The sequence below is a fragment of the Equus caballus genome, chromosome 1, assembly GCF_041296265.1.
Source record: "Equus caballus isolate H_3958 breed thoroughbred chromosome 1, TB-T2T, whole genome shotgun sequence".
Lineage (NCBI taxonomy): Eukaryota > Metazoa > Chordata > Mammalia > Perissodactyla > Equidae > Equus > Equus caballus.
The window spans coordinates 34900962-34916643 of NC_091684.1; the positions used below are offsets into that span (position 1 = coordinate 34900962).

The 15682-nt window shown below is 34.3% G+C and overlaps 2 long non-coding RNA genes across 2 annotated transcripts; one reads left to right on the plus strand and one right to left on the minus strand.

Annotated features, from left to right (window-relative positions):
* Positions 1-3257: 3257 nt before the first annotated feature.
* On the minus strand, positions 3258-15432 carry LOC100630259 (uncharacterized). The gene is made up of 3 exons (XR_011422332.1): positions 15291-15432; positions 12273-12460; positions 3258-3570 (listed from the first exon to the last, which is right to left on the minus strand). It is a non-coding gene; the product is annotated as an uncharacterized lncRNA (long non-coding RNA).
* Positions 12352-15504, plus strand: LOC138915896 (uncharacterized). The gene is made up of 2 exons (XR_011422326.1): positions 12352-12468; positions 14533-15504. It is a non-coding gene; the product is annotated as an uncharacterized lncRNA (long non-coding RNA).
* The last annotated feature ends 178 nt before the right edge of the window (positions 15505-15682 follow it).

Sequence of the window (15682 nt, forward strand, 5' to 3'; positions counted from 1 at the left end):
AGGAGTGTACTGTCTATATTTTCTTCTAAGAGTTTTATGGTTTCAGGTCATACATTCAAGTCTTTAATCTGTTTTAAGTTACTTTTTTTGTATGGTGTAAGACAGTGGTCTACTTCGTTCTTTTGTATGTGGCTGTCCAGTTTTCCGAGCACCACTATTGAAAGTATTTTCCTTTCTCCATTTTTATGTTCTTGGCTCCTTTGTTGAAGATTAGCTGTCCATATATGTGTGGTTTAATTTCTGGGCTGTCAATTCTGTTTCACTTATCTACATGTCTGTTTTTCTGTCAGCACCGTGCTGTTTTGATTACTATAGCTTTGTCATATATTTTGAATTCAGGGAATGTGATACCTCCAACTTTGTTCATTTTTCTCAGAATCACTTTGGCTTTGCAGGGGCTCTTGTTGTTCCATACAAATTTTAGCATTGTTTGTCCTATTTCTGTGAAGACTTTCACTGGGATTCTGATTGGGATTGCATTGAATCTGTAGATTGATTTAGGTAACACGGACATGTTAACTATGTTTATTCTTCCAATCCGTGAGCATGGAATATCTTTCCATTTCTTTGCCTTCTTGCATTTCTTTCCATAATGTTTTATAGTTTTCAGTGTATAGGTCTTTCACCTCCTTTGTTAAAGTTATTCCTAGGTATTTTATTCTTTTTGTTATGATTGTAAGTGCAATTGTGTTCTTCACTCACTTTCTACTCGTTTATTAATAGCATATAGAAACATAGCTGATTTTTGTGTGTTTATTTTGTATCCTGCAACTTTACCGTATTTGATTATATCTAGTAGTTTGTTGGTGGCTTCTTTAGGGTTTTCTATATATAGAATCATGTCATCTGCAAATGGTGACAATGTTTCTTCTTCCTTTCCAATTTGGATCACTTTTATTTTTTTTTTTATGCCTATTTGCTCTGTTTACAACTTCCAGTACTCTGTTGATTAAGAGTGGGCATCCTTGTCTTCTTCCTATATTCTCAGAGGAACAGACTTCAGCTTTTCATGATTAAGTATGATGCTGGCTGTGGGTTTGTCATTATGGACGTTATTATGTTGGGGTTCTTTCCTTCTAGGCCTATTTTATTGGGAATTTTTATCATAAATGGATGTTGGATCTTGTAAAATGCTTGCTCTGCATCTGTTGAGATGATCGTGTGATTTTTATTCTTCATTTTGTTAATGGGGTATATCACATTGATTTAGTTGCAGCTGTTGAACCATCCTTGGATCCCTGGAATGAATCCCACTTGATCCTGGTGTATGATCCTTTTAATTTATTGTTGTATTCGATTTTCTAATATTTTGTTTAGGATTTTTGCATCTATGTTCGTCAGTGATATTGCCCTATAATTTGTGTGTGTGTGTGTGTTATCTTTCTCTGGTTTTGGTGTCAGGGCAATAGTGGCCTCATAGAATGAGATAGGAAGCTTCCCTTTCAGTTCAATTTTTTGGAAGAGTTTGAGAGGCATAGATATTGTCTTCTTCATATGTTTAGTAGAATTCACCAGGGAAGCCATTTGGTCCTGGGCTTTTGTTTTTTGGGAAGTTTTTGATTATTGTTTCAAGCTCTTTGCTGGTGATTGATCTATTCAGATTTTCTACTTCTTATTGATTCAGTTTTGGGGGGTTGTATGATTCTAAGAATTTATCCCTTTTTTCTAGGTTATCCAGTTTGTTGGCAGATAGCTTTTCATAGTATTCCCCTAATCCTTTGTATTTATGTGGTGTCCATTGTAATATCTCCTCTTTCATTTTATGATTTTATTTGAGTCTTCTTTTACTTATTTCTTAGTTTGGCTAAAGGTTTGCCAATTTTGTTTATCTTCTCAAAGAATCAGCTGTTATTTTCATTGATCCTTTTTATTCTTTTTTTGTCACTATTTCACTTATTTCTGGACTAATTTTTGTTATTTCCTTTCTTCTACTGAACTGGGCTTTGTTCTTCTTTTTCTAGTTCTTTGAGGTATAGACTAAGATTGTTTACTTGAGATTTTTCCTCTTTGTTGAAGTATGACTGTGTTGCTAGAAATTTCCCTCTTAGCACTGCTTTTACTGTGTCCCATAAGAGTTGTTTCAGTTTACTTTCTTTCTAGGTTTAAAAAAAAATCTCTGTATTGATCCAATAGTTGTTCAGTGGCAAGTATTTTAGTCTCTATGTATTTCTGACTGTTGCACCTTTTTCTTGTAGCTGATTTCTAGTTTCATACCATGTGGTTGGAAAAGATGCTCAATATGATTTCAATCTTCTTAAATTTATAGAACCTTGTCTTATTTTCCAACGTATGATCTATCTTTGAGAATGTTTCATGTGCACTTGAGAAGAATGTGTGCTCTGCTATTTTGGGAAAGAATGTTCTATATATATCTAGTAAGTTGATCTAGTCTAGTGTTTCACTTAAGGTCACCATTTCCTTGTGGACTTTCTGTCTGGATGATTTGTCCCTAGGTGTTAGTGTCAGATACTATTATTATGTTGCTGGCAATTTCTCCCTTTAGGTCTGTTAGTAGTTGCTTTATATACTTTGATCCTCCTGTGTTAGGTGCATATGTATTAATAATGTTGTGCCTTTTTGGTGGAATGTCCCTATATCATTATATAATGGCCATTTTTGTCTCTCATCTTTTTTATCTTGAAGTCTGTTTCATCTGATATAAGTATGACTACACCCACTTTCTTTTGCTTGCCATTTTCTTGGAGTATTATCTTCGATCCCTTCACTCTGAGCTTATGTTTGACTTTAACACTGAGAAGTGTTTCCTGGAGGCAGTACAGAAATAATACAAGATATATATACATTGTAAAATTTTTATATAAACAAAAGTTCAAAAATAATCGAAATATCCTTGAATAGGGAAATAATTTAGAACATTTGTATAGCCATGCAACACAGTATTATAAGATAAATGTATTTATACTGCTTATAAAACTAAATATGTTATTGCATAAATGTCACCATTAAATCATAGCATATTATGTATAATATGTAGGTATATAAAATATGTTTATATTACATGTAAATATCTTCATATATGTGTATATATGTTTATATACACACACATACACATAAAAACACATATATATTTCTGTATATGTGTGTTCAACTATAACCATACATACACATTATCTCCCCCTCTTCTTTGCCTTAATATGTCTGTGCATCTGTGTACAAGTATGTATTTGTTGTGTGAGTGCAGGAGTTTGTGTTTACCCACTATGAGAAAAGAGGAAGGATGTACTTAGACAGAACAGTAAATTCAAGTTTAGTCTCATGTTATTCCTTATGACTGGAATGACCTTCCCCTATTTTCTCTGAAATACACATATACATACACACACCCACACACACATCCTGAAGGGTGACCAAAATCGTGAAGGTACTGAAGTGCAGAAGATACTTAAAAAAAAGCAAAATGTACTGGGTGAGTTTTCCATTTTCATGATATTGCGTTGAGGACAGCCTCCAGGCAGCGAATATTAGGTGACTAAAACTTGGCTATAAGCCAGCAGTCTCATTGATTCTTCAAACCAGTGACATCATAAAGCTCCATCACCTGCACAGAAGCTGAAAAGGAAGGGGGTAAAGCTCAGGAAAGAAAGAACCAGAGAGGGGGTACTCTAAATTATCTCTATAAAATCACCCAAATCCCTGGATAACCCTTGAATTAGGCATGTGTGGACTAAAGTATAAACAACTCATTTCAATTGAAAAGAACTAAACTGAAAATTCAAAGTTTTGAGTTTGAGTCCAGTTCAGTTAACTGTTTGTGATAACAAACAGATAAGCAAAACTCAATGTTCTTGAAAGAAACATAACTGAATCAAGAGTCCCTACCATATATCATTCAAAATATCTAGGATACATTTCAAAATTATTAGACACACAGACATACCAGAAAAATGTGACCCGTGTTTAAGAGAAATTGTAGAATAACACTAACACTAAAATAGCACTAATAATACAATAAACAGACAAGAATTTTGAAAGCTGTAACATAACTATAATCAAGGAGGCAAATAAAAATAGTCTGAACATTAATTAAAATGTTAATGTTATAATCAAAATAGAATATATGAAAAGAACCAAATGAAAATTCTAAACCTTAAATTTATAATTGATGAAATTAATTGATAGATGGCTTTACAGTGGTTAGAATACAACAAAAGAAAGACTTGGTGAATTTGAAGATAGATGAATAGAAACTTTCCAGTCTAAAGAATAGAAGATTTAAATATATATAAAGAATGTTAAGAACCTGTGTAGCAATACCATAGGTTGACTGGGGTGTCAAAAAGAGAAAAGATAGTGGGCAAAATATATTTGAGGAAAAAGTAGACAAAAATTCTTCAAATTTAGATGAAGAAAAGCAGAATAAATAAAAAACAAACCACACAAATATTTTGTAGTTAAAAATAAATCAAAGATACAGAGAAAACTTGAGAGCAGTCAGAGAAAAATAGCACATTACCTACAGGGGAATAATAATTTAAATAACTGCTTTATCAGAAGCAAAGAAAATCAGAAAATAGTAAAATTAAAATTTTAATATGTTAAATAGAAAAATAAAATTTAACCCTTCAACATAGTATTCTGTATCCCTACTTGTTTTTGTAAATAAAGTTATATTGGCACACATTCATGCCAATTTGTTTATGTATTATCTATGGTCATTTTCATGCTACAATGGCAGAAGTGAGTAGGCACAACAGAGACCATATGGCACCCATGTCTAAACATTTACTATCTACCTCTTTATGGAAAGGTTTACCTACCCTGATTTAAAGCAAAAATTATAACATGGATGGTAGGATTATAATATGCATAAATATTATATATGTGATAACTATAGCATAAAGGTAGAGGAGAGGATTAAATAGCCGTATATGGTTGCAATGTTCTTGTATTTTTTATCGAGGTGTAAGTGACATATAACATTATATTACTTTCAAATGTACAAAAAATGATTCAATATTTGTATACACTGCAAATGTTTTTGAATTTTATACAAAGTTCTGTAGTACTAATTTTAAGAAGACTATACAAATTTAAGGATGCATACTGTAAATCTCAAGAGGAGCCATTAAAAATATATATAGAGAGAGAGGTGACAATAGATATTTATAGTCTGAAAACTCTAGTTTCCCAGAAGAAATTATGAACAGAGAAACAGAGGAATATAAGACAGAGGGACAGGCAGAAAATAATTCTTTAAAAATACAGTTACTCCAGAAGAAGACAGGAAATGAGGGAGAATAGAATATAAACTGAGTGGATGAATAAGAAACAAATGGTAGAATTGTAGAAATTAACCCACTATATTAAAATATAATGAACTAAACATTCCATTTTAAAGAGAAGAAGGCACTTAGACATATACAGAACATTCCACCAAAAGCAACAGAGTACGAACTTTTCTCAAGCACACAGGGAACATTCTCTGAGATAGATCATACGTTACTGCACGAAAGAAGTATTACTAAATTTAAAAAGATTGAAATAATACCAAGCATCTTTTCTGACCACAATGTTATGAATCTGGAAATCAGTTACAAGAAGAATATTGGAAAAATTCAAAAATATGTGGAGATTAAACAAAAAACTATGGGGCAACCAATGAGTCAAAGAAGAAATCAAAAGAAAAATCAAAAATACTTCGAGATGTATGAAAATGGAAACACAACATACCAAAACTTATGGGATGCAGAAAAGCAGTTCTAAGTGGGAAGTTCAAGCAACAAATGCATAAATCAAGAAACAAGAAAGACCTCAAATAAAGAGCTGACCTTTATACTTCAAGGAACTGGAAAAAGTAGAACAAAAGAAGCCCAAAGCTGGCAGAAGGTAAGGAAATAGCAAAAATCATAGCTGAAATAGAGACTAAAAGACAATAGAAGACATTGATTAAACTGAGAGCTTGTTTTTTAAAGAGAAAAACAAGATTGACAAACTTTTAGCTAGACTCACCAAGAAAAAAAGAGAGAGGACTCAAGTAAAATTAGAAATGAAAGAGGAGATATTACAACTGATATCAGAGAAACACAAAGGATCAGAAGACAACAAATTGGACAATCTAGAAATAATGGGTATATTCCTAGAAACATACAACCTACTAAGCCTCATGAAGAAAACAAAAATCTGAACAGACTGATTACTAAGCCGACTGACTCAGTAGTCAAAAACCTCTCAACAAACAAAAGTTCAGGATCAGATAGCTTCAGTGGTGAATTCTACCAAACACTTAAAGAAAATTAATACTAACTCTCCTTAAACTCTTCCAAAAAATAGAAGAGAAGGGAACACTTTCAAACTCATTGTATGAAGCCAGCATTAGCCTTCTACCAAAACCAGACTAGGACACAAGTAAAGAAAATTACAGGCCAATATCCTTGATGAGCACAGATGCCAAAATCTTCAACAAAACATTAACAAACTGAATCAAGGAATACATTAACAGAATCATACACCAAGGATGCAAGGATGGTTCAATATCCACAAGTCAATCAGTGTGATACACCACATTAACAAAATGAAGGATAAAAATCATATGATATGATCATCTCAATAGATGTGGAAAAAGAATTTGACAAAATTCAACATTCGTTCATGATAAAAACTCAACAAAGTGGGTGTAGAGGAAATGGACCTTAACGTAATAAAGGCCCTATATGACAAGCCCACAGCTAACATCATACTCAAGGGTGAAAAGCTGAAAGCTTTTCATCCAAGATCAGGAACAAGACAAGGATGCCCACTCTCATCACTTTTACTCAACATAGTATTCGAAGTCCTAGCCATAGCAATTTGACAAGAAAAAGAAATGAAAGGAATACAATTAAGAGAGGAGGAAATAAAGCTGTCACTATTTGCATAAGACATGATAATATAGGTAGAAAATCCTGAACATTCCACCAAAACAGTTAGAACTAATAAACAAATTCAGCAAAGTTGCAGGATCCAAAATCAATATACTAAAACCTGTTGCTTATCTACACACTAATAGCAAACTATCAGAAGCAGAAACTAAGAAAGCAATTCCATTTACAATATCATCAAAAAGAACAAAATTTCTAGGAATAAATTTAACTGAGGAGAAAGGTTTGTACACTGAAAACTATAATTCATTGATGAAACAAATGAAAGAAGATATAAATAAGTGAAAATATATTCTGTACTCATGGACAGAAAAACTTACTATGGGGCCAGCCCAGTGGCACAGCAGTTAAGTTCATACGTTTGTCTTCAGCAGCCCAGGGTTCACCGGTTTGGATCCCAGGTGTGGACATGGCACCACTTGGCAAGCCATGCTGTGGTAGGTGTCCCACATATAAAGTAGAGGAACATGGGCATGGATGTGAGCTCAGCACCAGTCTTCCTCAACAGAAAGAGGAGGATTGGTGACAGATGTTAGCTCAGGGCTAATCTTCCTCAAAAAAACAAATTAATATCAATACAATGTCCATACCACCAAAATCCATCTATCGACTCAATGAAATCCCTATCAAGATTCAAATGACATTTTTTCACAGAAAGAGAACAAGCAATCCTAAAATATGTATTGGACCATAAAAGCCTCCAAATAGCCAAAGCAACCTTGAGAAAGAAGAACAAACTTAGAAGCGTCACCTTTCCTGTATTCAAACCATAATTCAAAGTTATAGTCATTAAAGTAGTATGGTATTGGGGTAAAAATTGACACATAGATCAATGGAACAGAATAGAGAGCGTAGAAATAAAGCCACATATATGTGGTCAATTAATTTATGCCAAAGGAGCCAAGGATATACAATTGGAAAAAGACTGTTTCTTCAATAAATCATGTTGGGAAAACTGTACAGCCACATGAAAAAGAATGAAACTGTATCACTATCTTACACCACATACAAATATTAACTCAAAATGGATTAAAGACTTGGACATAGACCAGAAATGATAAAAGTCCTAGATGAAAACATAGGTGATAAGCTCCTTGACATTGGTCTTGGTAATGATTTTTTGAATTAGACATGAAAAAGCAAAAATAAACAAGTCCGACTACATCAAACTACAAAGCTTCTGCACAGCAAAGGAAAATAGCAACGAATTGAAAATGCAACCTACCAAGTAGGGGAGATATTTGCAAATCATATATCTGATTTGGGGTTAGTATCCAAAATATATAAAGAACTCATACAACTCAATAGGAAAAAAAATCCAATTAAAAAATAAGCAGAATATCTGAAAAGACATTTCTCCAATGAAGACATACAGATCGCCAACAAGTACATGAAAGGGTGCTCAATATCACTAGTCATCAGGAAAATGCAAATTAAAACCACATTGAGATATCATCTCACACCTGTTAGATTGGCTATTATCAAAAAGACAAGAAATAACAAGTATTGGCAAAAATGTGGAGAAAAGAGAACCCTGTGCACCATTGGTAAGAATGTAAATTAGTGACGCTCCTGTAGAAAACATAATGGAGGTTCCTCAAAAAATTAGAAGTAGAAGTACTATATGATTCAGCAATTCTACTTCTGGGCATGTACCCGAAGGGAACAAAGTCGGTGTTTCAAACAGGTATCCGTACTTGCATGCTTATTGCAGCATTATTCACAAAAGCCAAGACATGGAAACAACCTAAGCATCCATTGACAGATGAATAGATAAAGAAATATGGTGCATGCATATACAATTTAATATTCTTCAGCCATAAAAAGAAAGAACTCCTGCCATTTGCAACATCATGGATGAAACTTGAGAGCAGTATGATAAGTGAAATAAGTCATACAGAGAAAGAAAAATATGTGGAATTTTTAAAAAGCTGAACTCATAGAAGTAAACAGTAGAATGGTCATTGTCAGGCTCTGGGTTTGGAGGGAAATAAGGAGATGTTGGCTAAGGGGTACAAACTTCCTGTTATAAGATGAATAAGTTCTGGGGATCTAATACACAGCATGATGCCTATAATTACAGTACTGTAATTATATACTTGAAAGTCGCTAAGAGAATAAATATTAAATATTTTCACCACACAAAAAATTATATTGAGGTGATGGAGGTTTTAATTAACTCTATTGTGCTAATCATTTCATAATATATGTGTATGAAATCATCACACTGTACACCCTAAATTTACAAAATATAAAATGTCAACTATATCTCAATGGTGATGGAAAAAATTTTTAAAGAAAAAATATATAGAGGAGGAAAACATTTCTGAACGCATTTTTAAAGCCAGCATAATTCCAACACTGAAAAAGACATTACAAAAAAAGAAAATTTATAAGCCAGTAAGGTAAATATTAAGACATATTTAGACAGACAGAAATTAACACCCTTTATCTCGAACAAACCTAGAATTAACAAATCCTAAAAGTGCTATAAATAAAGGGCAGTGAAATCAAATAGATAACAAGTTCAAGAAGGAATGAAGAACATCAGAATGCGTTAGTAGGTCAAAATAGTATTTTTAAATCTTTAAAAATTATCTTAACTTTTATACATATATAAGTCTCCTTAAAACTACTGGCTTTTCAGAGTAAATAGAATCTAGAACTAAAACATAGGACGACAAGAACACAAAGAGTGGGAGGGTATGATTGGAAATATATGGCTGAAAAATTCAATTTTTTGTGAAGTAATAAAATATTTTAACATAAACTGTGGCAAGTTAAAGATAAATATTGTAATCTCTAAACCAATCACCAAAAAATCCCAAAAACAAAAACAGGAGAAAAGAAGCATAACTAAAATGTCAAGAGACACAAATATACAGTCCTTAGAGGAGACAAAATGAAATGATACCAAATATTTGATTCAGCCAGTCAGGAAAGGATAAATATAAGAAGAAATCACAAATAAGAGTCAAATGCGAAGACAATAGACTCGTTACAAATATATAGAAATTTTCAGTAAATGTAATAAACTTCCCATTTGAAAAGAAGTTTGCAGCGTGCCCAGTGGTGTCGTGGTTAAATTTACGCACTCTGCTTCAGAGGCCCGGTATACAGGGGTTCAGATACTGGGTGCGAACATACACAGTGCTCATCAAGCCATGCTTTGGTGGCATAAAAAAATAGAGGAAGACTGGCACAGGTGTTAGCTCAGGGTGAATCTTCCTCAAGCAAAAAGAGGAAGATTGGCAACAGATGTTTGCTCAGGGCGAATCTTGCTCACCAGAAAAAAAAAATGGATAATTTAAGATTATAAGACTTGATAAAAAGAGAAGAAGCACCTATATGTTGCTTAAAGTTACAACTTGAAATTGAAAGGGTGAAAAATGATTTACCATGCAAGCTTTAACCATAAAAAATCTAGTGTGGCTCCACAAATGGCAGAAAAGTAGACTTCAGAATGAAACATATTACCAGAGATTATTAATGATAAAGGGATCAAATAGTCAAAGAGACATTACAATACAAACACAATACAAAATGCATGCATTCAGTAACAAATTTGCCAAACATGAGGCAGAATTTTACCTACAAAGAGACCTAAGGACAAATCTATTAGGCATTTGAAATGTCTAGTACATGATTTTTAAGTTTTTGCATTAAGTGTGATAATTAAACTTCTAAAATCCAAACGCTTTAGTGAAGCCACATTACTCATAGACACTTTTATGTGATGGGATCCTTTTGAGGGAAAAGTTGCCCTGAAGACTGAGTTGAGTGGGTATCAGTTAGGCAGAAGCACTGGAAGCTGAGGATTGTAACCTGGGTTATAGGTACTTGAAAGTGCTTTGAAAACTGTAAAATACCAAAGGAAAGAGAGATGGCCTGTAATTCTCCAGTCTAGCCAGAGATAAACCTCGATTAGAGACGTTGTTGCTCAAGAACACTGACTTTCACGATCTAGATTGTGTAGAAAGCAAACTGATAATGTCTCAGCCTAAACTTTAGCCTTGAAAGTGGAGAAATCATTCTGGAGGAAAGCATAAAAACTGCAAAGACTACAGGACAACAATAGAAGCTTGAGGCAAATCAATATTTAAGTTACATGGAAGGAGGGAGAGTGAGCATAGCATACGGAGAACAAATACTCAGAAAGATAGGAGGAAAACTAGCAGATTATATGGAACATTCTTAGGAGTATTAAATGCTGCCACGAGGCCAAGTAAAATTAGGCGTGGAAAGCATTCCTTGGATTTAATAATATGGAGGTCATCAATGGCTTTGATGAAAATGTATCACTGAAATGGAAGATATTTTTCAATGGGTTGATGAATAACTGATTGGTTAGGAAATGTTTACATGATTATAACCAACTTCTTCCAGGATTTTGAATCTGCCAGTATAGATAAATCAGGATCGAATGGGAAGCATCAGGATTTGGGGGTGGGAGTTTAAGATGTAACAGAAATGAATATGTTTGAATGCTAATGGAAAGGAGCCAGTAGGGAGGGAGAGAATAAAGATTAAAAAATGAAGAAATGATTATGAGAAGAGGATCCCAGAAAAAGTGAGAGGAAAAGGATCCACGCTGCAGATAGAAAGATTTACTTTAGATAAAAAGGGAGCCCTTCTCCACAACAACACACATGAAAGAGAAACTGAAGGATGTGGATGTAACAGGACTTTAAATCTAGTGGAAGGAAATCGAGGCAGCTGTCTTCCAATGGCTCTGAGTTTCTGTCAAGTGGAAGGCGGGGTTACCTGAGAAAAAGACCACAGGTGAGAATTGGAAGGGGAGAGTTCAGGGCTGGAAGAGTCATTGTTGAGCATGGTGGAACAAGCTGAGCTAGCTTGTAAGCAAGATTTTTGGAGAATCGAGGATACGTTTGAGGTTGGTGATAATAATACCAACCTGCTAAGCTGTATGGTCCTTTCCAGAAGGGATCAGTAGCTCAAGGGCAGATAGGGAGAAGGGAGACTGTTGGATTGGGCTTTTGATGAGTAAGTGAAACAGATAATTGGAGAGGTGTAGGAGTACAGGATACTGCTTAATGGTAAGAGTAATAAAGCATAGACCAGAAAGCAGGGAAGTGGACAGCAGATTGGGCTAATGGACAAGCAGAATGTGGAGCTATCAATGTAAAGAAATCTTTTTGGAGTTTAAGTTCTATTATATTTATAATTCTATTTATATATATAAATATATATTATGATTATAATTATAAAATTGTATCAACAAACAGAAGGGAAAGGAGCACGTGGGCAGAGAGTTAGATGCCTGAGTTATGATTGTGCAAGACCTGTAGAAGTTTAGGCAACCTGGAACTCTACTACTGTGAGAGTTGATAACTTAAGATTCCTAAGGAAAAGCATAGATGAAATATCTCTCACCTTGAGAATAAGGTATTCTCTAAATTTAATGTTCTGAGGTCCTGCATGGGGCAAGTTGTTGGGGACAAGGTCATTGTATCTCTGGATCTCATGTACCACAACATCTCCATAGGGCATGTGGATCCTGTCCTGCATTCAGAGGCTCTGGTGTCTGTCAACCACACAGTAAATCTCTTTCTGGACTTTAGCTGGCAAGGTAGGAATCAGAATTTATGTGAAATGAAAAAGACTTGATTTCATCTTCTTAATCATGGTTACATTGTGGTGAGAGATGGGGAGAAGGGAAAACTACACATGGCTACCTCCATAAGGAGAAAAAAGAAACAGAATTTCAGGTTCCTGGGAAAATTGGAATTTCATTAGAGACTTAAATATATGTACACATAAAACACAATTGTACCATGAAATTCATTTCTCAAATCTCATTCTCTATTTTGCACACTTTGGTATACTCAAGGTTCTGAGATCTTGAAGGCTCATTATAGAACATGTAGTTTATCCACTTTGTGCATGCCAGTTTTTGTTTCAAGTATGTAAATTCCAAGAGGGTAAGAACTACTCAGTGCAGTAAATACATAGTAAATAGTACAATTGAATAAGATGTTTAGTTGACTCAGCAGACAGGAACAAGATGTAAGTTAACATTTATTTAGAATACAAAATATGTTAGGTATGCTTCACTATGTATTACCTTATATTTCTCAAAATAGTTACGTGTGTTTACCATTATTTTGTGCATCTTAAAAATGAGGAAACTGGTCCTGAAAAGTAAACATATTTCTTAAGGACACTCAGGTGCTATAGTTGCAAAGTATATCATATTAATAATGTGTAATTTAAGTAGGACTATTCATTAGTCAAAATAAATGCTTACAAACTTTTTCCTGTGAGAGAAACATTTTATGAATATTAGAAAGCATTATCTCTTTTAAACAGATGAAGGAGCCAGATATGAAGAGAGGTAGCTTTTGAGCTGGCCCCAGGGTGGACTGGTTAAGTTAGTGTGCTTTCCTTCAGGTAGCCCAGGGTTTGCTGGTTTGGATCCTAGGCGCAGACCAACACACTGCTCATCAGGCCAGGCTTGGTGGCATCCCACATAGAAGACCTAGAATGACTTACAACTAGGATATACAACTATGTATTGTGGCTTTGAGAGGAGAAAAAGACAAAAATGGGAAGATTGGCAACAGTTGTTAGCTCAGGGCCAATCTTCCACCCCAAAAACTATACCTAAAAAAAAGAGAAAGAGAGCTCCTTGTTAACAACGACAACAACAAAATGGGAAGGAGAGGAACTCATGCATTTGAGGTAATAAATCTACTTACTAGTAGAATCAGAATCTGAAACCACTGTTGTTAGTGTCTATAACCCATTTTCTCCAGGACTGTGTTGCTACTTTGCTCAAATGTTACTTATCTACCACCTGAAGAATGTGACTTTGTAATGGACCATGTGAAAATTTTGTGGTTGGTACCTAAAAAGGCTAAGAATTTAAGAGAAGTTTTAAACTTCATCTTCTCAGGTTGAGAGGCTAGAGTTTTATTTAGAAGAAAGTGATAATATAAAGTGGTTAGGAATTACTTGCAAAATCAGAATACTCGGGAGAATGGCACAGTAAGGGATAAAGATGAGAAAAAGGAAAAGGAAAATATAAATGGATGTGATACAAGAAAAAATCCAAATGGAAAATGAAAATGGAAGTGTGGGGAAATATGTCCCAGGAAGGGCTTTTGCAATATATACAAGATTTAAAAGTTTGTAGAAAAGTGTCATATACTATTTATAATCATAATCAACATAGTTCTTATATGAAGTTATTTGGCTGAAAGTGTTTGTGTCACGGGAAAGAAACATAGCACCATCATATTTCACAGTGTGTGCGAGCAACGGAATTTTGAAGCTATGCTTCTAAATTGCACCATTTGGAAAGCATCTCTTATTTATAATGGGAGGGAAGAAGCACCTTCAACAAAATAGAAAAATCTGGTGCTGAGGTCATGGAGATAAGTCTTATGAGGTTTAATTGTGTAGAAAGTGTGTTCATTCACCAAAGCACAAAACATGATATAGTGAAGGAAATACCCTCTTAGATGAGGACTCAATAAAAATGAGGCGCAAAAATGGAAAGATTGCATTTTCAAGAGCAATAGGTTTGTGAAAAAAAATTTGTTTGCCCAAAAGGTTATGTTTGAAAATAATTCTTTATTTGTATATACGGCATATCTCCTTTTATTGTAGCTTACTATATTGTATTTTGCAGATACTGCATGTTTTACAAGACCCTCCACCAGCAAAAAGATTATGACCTACTGAAGGCTCAGATGATGGTTAGCATTTTTTAGCGATAAAGTATTTTTTAATTGAGGTACGTATTTTCTTTTAGTCATAAGGCTATTTCAACTTAATAGACTACAGTATATTGTAAACATAATTTCCATATGCGCTGGTAAACCAAAAAATTCATGTGATGCACTTTATTGCGATATTTGCTTATTTGCAGTGGTCTGAAACTGAATCCACAATATCTCTTAGTTATGCCTGTAACATTTTTTATTTACAGAGTGAATCTGTTTGATAGAGAAAGATGGTAAAATTTTGGAGTAAATCTTTACATGGAAAATGCATTTGAGTAGAAATGTCTTTTGACAGAAATCTATTTATCTGCACATGGAAGGTATACCAAGTGGTAACTTTTAGAGAACGAGAAAGGCTAATTCTTTCCAGATCCTAAGACAGTTCTGCTTACTACATCTGTCCTGACCCAAATCAAGGACACTCCACCATAGCAGGGAGAATAATGACCTCTGCCCTTCAAATCCCTGCTGCTGTTTAAATATTTCACTCTCTTTTTGTACTATAATCTAATTTGAATTTAATTCATCCAATGATAGGAAGATGTGCTAACGAAGGAAAATTGTCTTGTACATTGCCTAGGCAGGTAATGAGTGGGATAGTTATCAAGTGTTGCCTGCCAGTTTCTACCTGGAATTTCATCCTACCCAACCTCTGTGACCTTACCTGTGACTTCTGGATGCTTCAGCAGGAGCAGGAGTCCATATCTCAGGGTGGTGCTCGTTGTCTCTTTTACTGCACTAAACAAATCCCATATGGTAATGATCAAATTGTCCATGGTAAATTCAGACTGTTTACTGTGTTTTTCCTAGCAATGATGTGTTAGAAATATTTGATAAATAAAAAAGCCTCAGAGGTAACATAAAATACCTCAATATAACATCATTATTTGCTGAATTCTCTTCTTTGGCAAATTATGCCGGACGTTAGAGATTGCTGTACCTGAAGGTAAAGTTAGATGAGTTGTTAGGATTCCTATAAACTGTTAAAATGTAATCAGAGTGACAAACTTGCAACAAGTCCTTTCTGATTCCTCACTTTCTCACCCACTAGAGCCA